The following is a 6,139-nucleotide window of genomic DNA, read 5'->3' as shown; positions in this document are numbered from 1 at the left end:
TCTGGTTTTCAACAAGTTAATTGAGTTTGTAGGTCCAAACATCTCTGTACACCAGTTTGGTTTCATGCCCAAGAGATCTACATATTTGGGGAGCAATAAGTAATGGTACATACATAAAATTTGCTAATAAGTACAAGAACATACAATGTATTTTTTCCAAAATACAAGTAAATACAAGTGTACAAAAATTTTACAATGCATGCAATGAATGATGACATATACTGTAGAGAAATTAATGTTCGTGAATTTTACCCGCCGCTAAACGTAGCAACCAGATGCTATTTTAATTTAAAATGGCATGTTATTGAAGCACAGCACCAGATTGCAATGTTCTTGAGTCGCTCTTTATCTTGCTGTTACCAATCCATGGTCTTCTCGAAGCTGCTTTAGCCAGTTATTTTCAAAAATACTCCACTCACTCTTCCTCAACATGTCTTTGGACACTCCACCCATTCTAGTTAGTGTTTATTACAGGAAGACCAGCACCGACTTTGCAGCAAACAGCTCGAAGGTAGTGGTCCATACAACAATATAACGGTTAAGAGAACAGGAAGGCTCCAGTAAAGCTGCTAAAGAATACCTGATTAGCTGCTAAACACTGTTATTGTATAAACACATGGTCAATTTTCATAGCAACTATCAAACCGTTTCCATAAAAAAATTATTAGCATTCGGGAATATCAATTGTCCAACAATACTTACAATTTACGCATACAGGTTTATGTATGCAAGAAAAAAATGCATGGAAATCCAGCATCTAAGAAAGCTTAGGAATAAATTGTAGAACATGAGCAATGAAATTAGAATGTCAAAAACTTAATCTTTGCATCAAAGTAAAAACATTTTGAGAGTCGTAACAGTTACCTTGAAACTTGATTCCAAACTTCTTAAAAGATTCATGGACAATAATTGCAATGAAAATATTGTAAAAAGCACTAGTTTAAAGACTTCTCAGGCAGGAGAGAGCCACATGGAAGTAGATTGTGATATTAGTCAGCATGGCTTTTGTCCTTGGCTTTATTGAAGCGACTCATTAACGTACACAAAGCTAGCATTTAAATGAAGATGTATAAGTAAATAAAGATGGAAAAGTAATAGAATTGAATTTTTTAAGGTAAAAAACTAGTGGGTACTTGCAAACCATTGTGGTAAAAAAAACTTACAACACTGCATGAAGATAAAGGATTCAAAGTGTTATTTTGTAGCAGTCTGAGTGGGATATTCCTATACTTTGGATAATCTAATGCAGAGACATAGCATTTTTAACACACAAGTACCCTCTACTTTGTTTACCTTAAGGAGACAATTGTTTGCGGGTATTTGATTTAGCAAATTTTAGTGATTTTTTTAAAATTGCTAACTTAAGTCAGCGCTAACATTAATTCCTCATTAAAAGTGGGTGTGGTCACAGAGAATAAAATTGCAGCCATCAGCAAGTCTGAGCTTATTTGCAGCAAACTGTCAGCAAGATAAGGCTAAACTTGTGTCCAAATGCTTCTCTAGCAGTTAGCCAAGGTTAACAAAGTATACGACAATCTTCTTTATTCAGTGACTGCTTCTAACTGTAAGCAAGATAACTTTAGACTTATGATGAAGCGATTTAAGCAAAATTAATGCAACAATTTAGATCTACTGTATTTCGACTTGTGCAATTGCTTTACATGCTCATACATGTAGATCTCAGCACATAATCTATAGCTTGTTTAGGCTCACACCTTTAATGTTTTACATTCTTCTAGTAGTTATTGATACCAAATAATCAAACATGCTAAATTAAGTACCAGCCAAATGTCAGTTTTGTGAAAATTGCTAAAATAAGTACGAGCTAATACTTGTCTCCTTAAGGTAACTTTTTCTCACTTCAATCCTAGAAATTTTCCATTTTTAATGATTTTTTTCTTGCTTCCATCTTTTTTTTAAATTACATTTTGCTATGCTTCTGTGGTTAGGTTAATTATATTCATGCTGATCACATGCGCATAAATTAAAATGGAATCATATCGCAAATTAAAGGTTATCATACACAGAGCAACATTGTTCCATGCAATTTTGTGGTTACTTTAATCTTGTTACCTGAAGTTGAGCAGTAGTCAACCAGAGGCAACAAAGATCAAAGTAACCATAAAGTTTCAAGTAACAATGTTGCCCCATGTATGATGGCCTTAATATGGTGTCTGCAGCTGGATTATATCTTCCATTACTTTCTCTATCTTTGCTTCTTCTTAAAGCCACTTTTACTGTAGCAGAAGGAATTATGTAAAAGCCAAATTAAGCGCTTACCTGGCTTAATAGATTCCTGTGTTCATAGACGAAAGACAAAAGAAGTAGAGGAAAAAGTCTGAAGAATTTTGCAAAAAAAAATAGAGTTTGGGCCTTACCTCCAGAAAGGCTCAGCTACATTACAGTCCATGGGTAGATTACATCCCTGGAAAATTGCCATTTTACTGTTTGTGTCACAGTATGTGGTAATAAGCACAACATGAACATACCTTACGTGATTCCCAAGCAAAATGGCGAGCAATCCATTGTCACGACTGGAATGAGGATAAGAGACATTTATGGTATATGCAGCAAGCCAAAGGATGAGACTAACATATGGCTAAGAAAGGAAGGGGTGCCAGGAGAATTAACCTGTCCCAAGTGTGGTAATAAGAGGATTATGGACACCTCTTATTCACAAGATTTCATGGTTTGGAAGTGTTTAGACTATCAGTGCAATAAGAAGGCAGGAAAGGTAGCTGGTGTGAGGAGTCTCCTTTAACTTTGAGTATATCCTGAAGCTGACACACTAATGGTTGTGGCAATTAGAGCAAACCATTATGATGAGGAAATGCATCATCCCATTAATTGTACCATTGTAGATAAATGCTATTTTCCTGGGGAGGTTTCTCACAGTGCTTGAGAGAGACAGTCAGCCTCTTGAAGCACCTGGGAAAATAGTAGAGATGAATGAGTCCAAGTTTGGAAAGCGAAAATTTAATTGGGGGCGGAAGGTGATGGCCAGTGGGTATCAGGAGGTATTTAAAGGAAATCAAAGAGGTGCTTCATGGTCACTGTACAGGACAGGTCTGTTTCTACGTTAATCCACTTGATTAAGAAGTATACCGTATTTTATCAATTACATGCCCAGGTGTTTATTTCTCAGCAGCAAATAAAAATCATTGAAAAAATACTTTGAGCAGGACAGAACCCCCAATTTTGAGTAAGTCAGACCAGGCTCTAACTAATAAGCACTTTGGAAATATTTAAACATTGTGGTATTAATTTTGGTACAATTATACGTATCAATAGCTACAATATATTAGTGACAGGCATTAATTTGCACTAGGCATTTATACGTTAAACTATAGTATCCTTCTGTGTACCAAAGTCATCAATGACTGTTGGCAGAGAAGGATATAATCATTGGACTTATAATATTACGTCACACTTTTATTTCTTTTGTACATGGTCTAATAGAGAAATAACAAGCCTCCCGCCAACGTTTATATAGGTGGTTACAATAAGCAAAACGGTGGCTCTAAACTACATTTTGGGACCGTTCCATAGGGTTTTGCGTTTGTGGTTTTGTGCGGGACACAACCACCAACCAAAACTCTACCAAAACCTCATAAAAACATCAAAACCTCAATCCTGATCCATGAGAGCCTACGAAGCATTCTCTTTCAATTATGCGCTCAGGCATAGAGTTAAGGGGTTAGGGCTTAGTGTTTAGTTTTATAGGTGCCTGCAAACAATGACTTTATTCTAGTTGTATTTATCTTTTTACATTTTACAATTTCAAATATAAATATTCATTTTAAAATAATATTTCTTATTAAAATCATTTATCACATTAAAATTGGAGGTGTCAGAGTCATAGCCTCCTCCACCCTACCTCCTACATACATTGAAAAGGAAACGAAGCCCTCAAAAAATAAATATCTATTATAAATAAATAATAGAAATAAAAAACGTAGGTTAAGCAAGGTTAGAAATAGGTAGGTTAAGTTAGTGACACAGAAAAAAAGGAAATGACAAGGAATAATAATAATAATAATAATAAATGATTAAATTTAAGAAATATTAATAAGGGCATCAGAAGCCGCTCTGTCAAAATTAGAAAAATCAATCACTTTACCGCAATACCTACTGCCCCTTATACAATGAATTGCAAACCAAAGGATGGTAAATTAGTAATGACAATGAATGAAATTGATTGTGGAATGGTAGTGTCTGTTAAATTTCTCTGAGTAGAGGAGAGAGAGTCTCTTGAGGAAGGGGGGGCTACAGCCACCCGAGGTGGAGAAAATAAGGGAAGTAAAGGAGGAGTGCTCAACTTCCTTCACCCTTTGCTCATACTTACGTTTCTTCTTCAACTCATTAACTCTATAGTAGGCTTCCAAAGTACGAGACTTGTTGGTAGGGGCTAGAGAACAAAACACACAGACATAAAAAAACACTGTCCTAAAACAGTGGCACATGAATTCCTCAGCAGACATGTCCAATCTAGCTTCATCATCAGTGAATACTGTCCAATATCGCAAGGTTTCCCAAGTGAGGGGTTGTAGGACCTGTTCCTTGACGACATTCGAACAGACATCCTTCATCAAAGAAGCAGAAAGGTCTTGCACATCATTATATCTTAAGTTAATTAAGTCACCATGGATGCAAATTAAAAAGTGATCAATTGAGAATGGATCACCATTGGCACAGGTCCGAGAAAGTCCAGATGGTCACCACCCATACCCCAGACACATTGAATCCCAAAATTCCTCCTTATGTCAATTGAAACCAATTTCCTTCAATGGAAGGGCCAACAGCCAGGTGGAGGCCCACGTCTCACAGGAGACCTCCAACAGACAGAGACACCCATGTGACAACAACGACCTCACACTAGATATTAATGACCTGTACCCCTCCTGCTTCAACAATACAATCTCCTTCTTTAATTTGTCCATCTCACACACAACATCAGCAAGTAAACCCACCTTTTCACTGAGAATTAAAGCCACCAGGGTTCTGGTGAATCAGACAGAGCTCAAGTACTGTAAAGAACTATAACTAAGTAGATGCAGCAGCCCAAGCCTGCCATACCAGGTGGGAAGGGAGAGCCAATCCCTCTCTACATCACTAACTGACTCCCTCCCTAACAAAGATGGAATGAACTCTTGATTTAGAGTTAGGGGACAAATTCAATCTTGATCAAACAAACAAGTGCAAAATAAATAAGTCTATTCACTACACACACCATGTGTAAGAGCACAGTAGGCAGTCTGAGGCTGAGGAACTGCAATACTTGATAACAGCCTAACTCTCTCACACCTAACTTTAATTTACCTGTCCAACTCTCTCTTAACATAATCATCACTCCCCAGAGGGCAACCAAACACATTCACACCATCACAAGTAACAGACACATTAGTATTACCAAATAGGTCACATGCTTTCACAAAATGATAAGATTTCACCAGAAGAGTAGATTTAACAACATTAGGATTATAGCAATAGTACTGACCCAGATCATTAATCCTATCCCACCATTGCCTCAGCTTAGAAACAGAACCCATTCCTGTGGTATCATCAGCATACCATATCTGCTTAACTTCATTTACAGTTAAAAGATCATTAATCAAGGGAAAAGAGGCCACTGCATACATTCCCATAGCTAATGTGTCTCCTTGGGTGGTTCCTTCCTTAAACAACAAAGTATCAGACCCAATAAATAAGGAGCTCTCCTTTCGATAAAAGTTAATCAAGACTCGACCCAGAAAGGGGCACAGATGGAGAATGTTTCGAAGTGCCAAACCTCTATTAAGGGAAATGAAAGCGTCTGAGGCATCCACAAGAAAGACACCTTCAGCATCATCAGATTCATACACACTTCTGACAGTATGAACAACTGCCTCACAAGCAGAGCTAATACCAGCACATAACTGGGAGCAGCCTGTCACTTCCAAAGTATCATTCTGAATCACACTGAGTAAAGCCTTACCAATGACTCGTCTAACAACTTCTCCAATCCCTATGGGGCAATCAGTCTAGATGACACAAGAGCTGATAAAAGATGCACCTCATATAGTATTCATTGAGCTCAGGCTATCATGGGGCATCCATCTATGTCTTTGGTGACATCATACCTTAAAATGGCCATTCTACT

The sequence above is a fragment of the Amphimedon queenslandica genome, unplaced genomic scaffold, assembly GCF_000090795.2.
Source record: "Amphimedon queenslandica unplaced genomic scaffold, v1.1 AMPQUscaffold_13518, whole genome shotgun sequence".
NCBI classification, from domain to species: domain Eukaryota; kingdom Metazoa; phylum Porifera; class Demospongiae; order Haplosclerida; family Niphatidae; genus Amphimedon; species Amphimedon queenslandica.
This window is presented reverse-complemented; position numbering follows the sequence as displayed.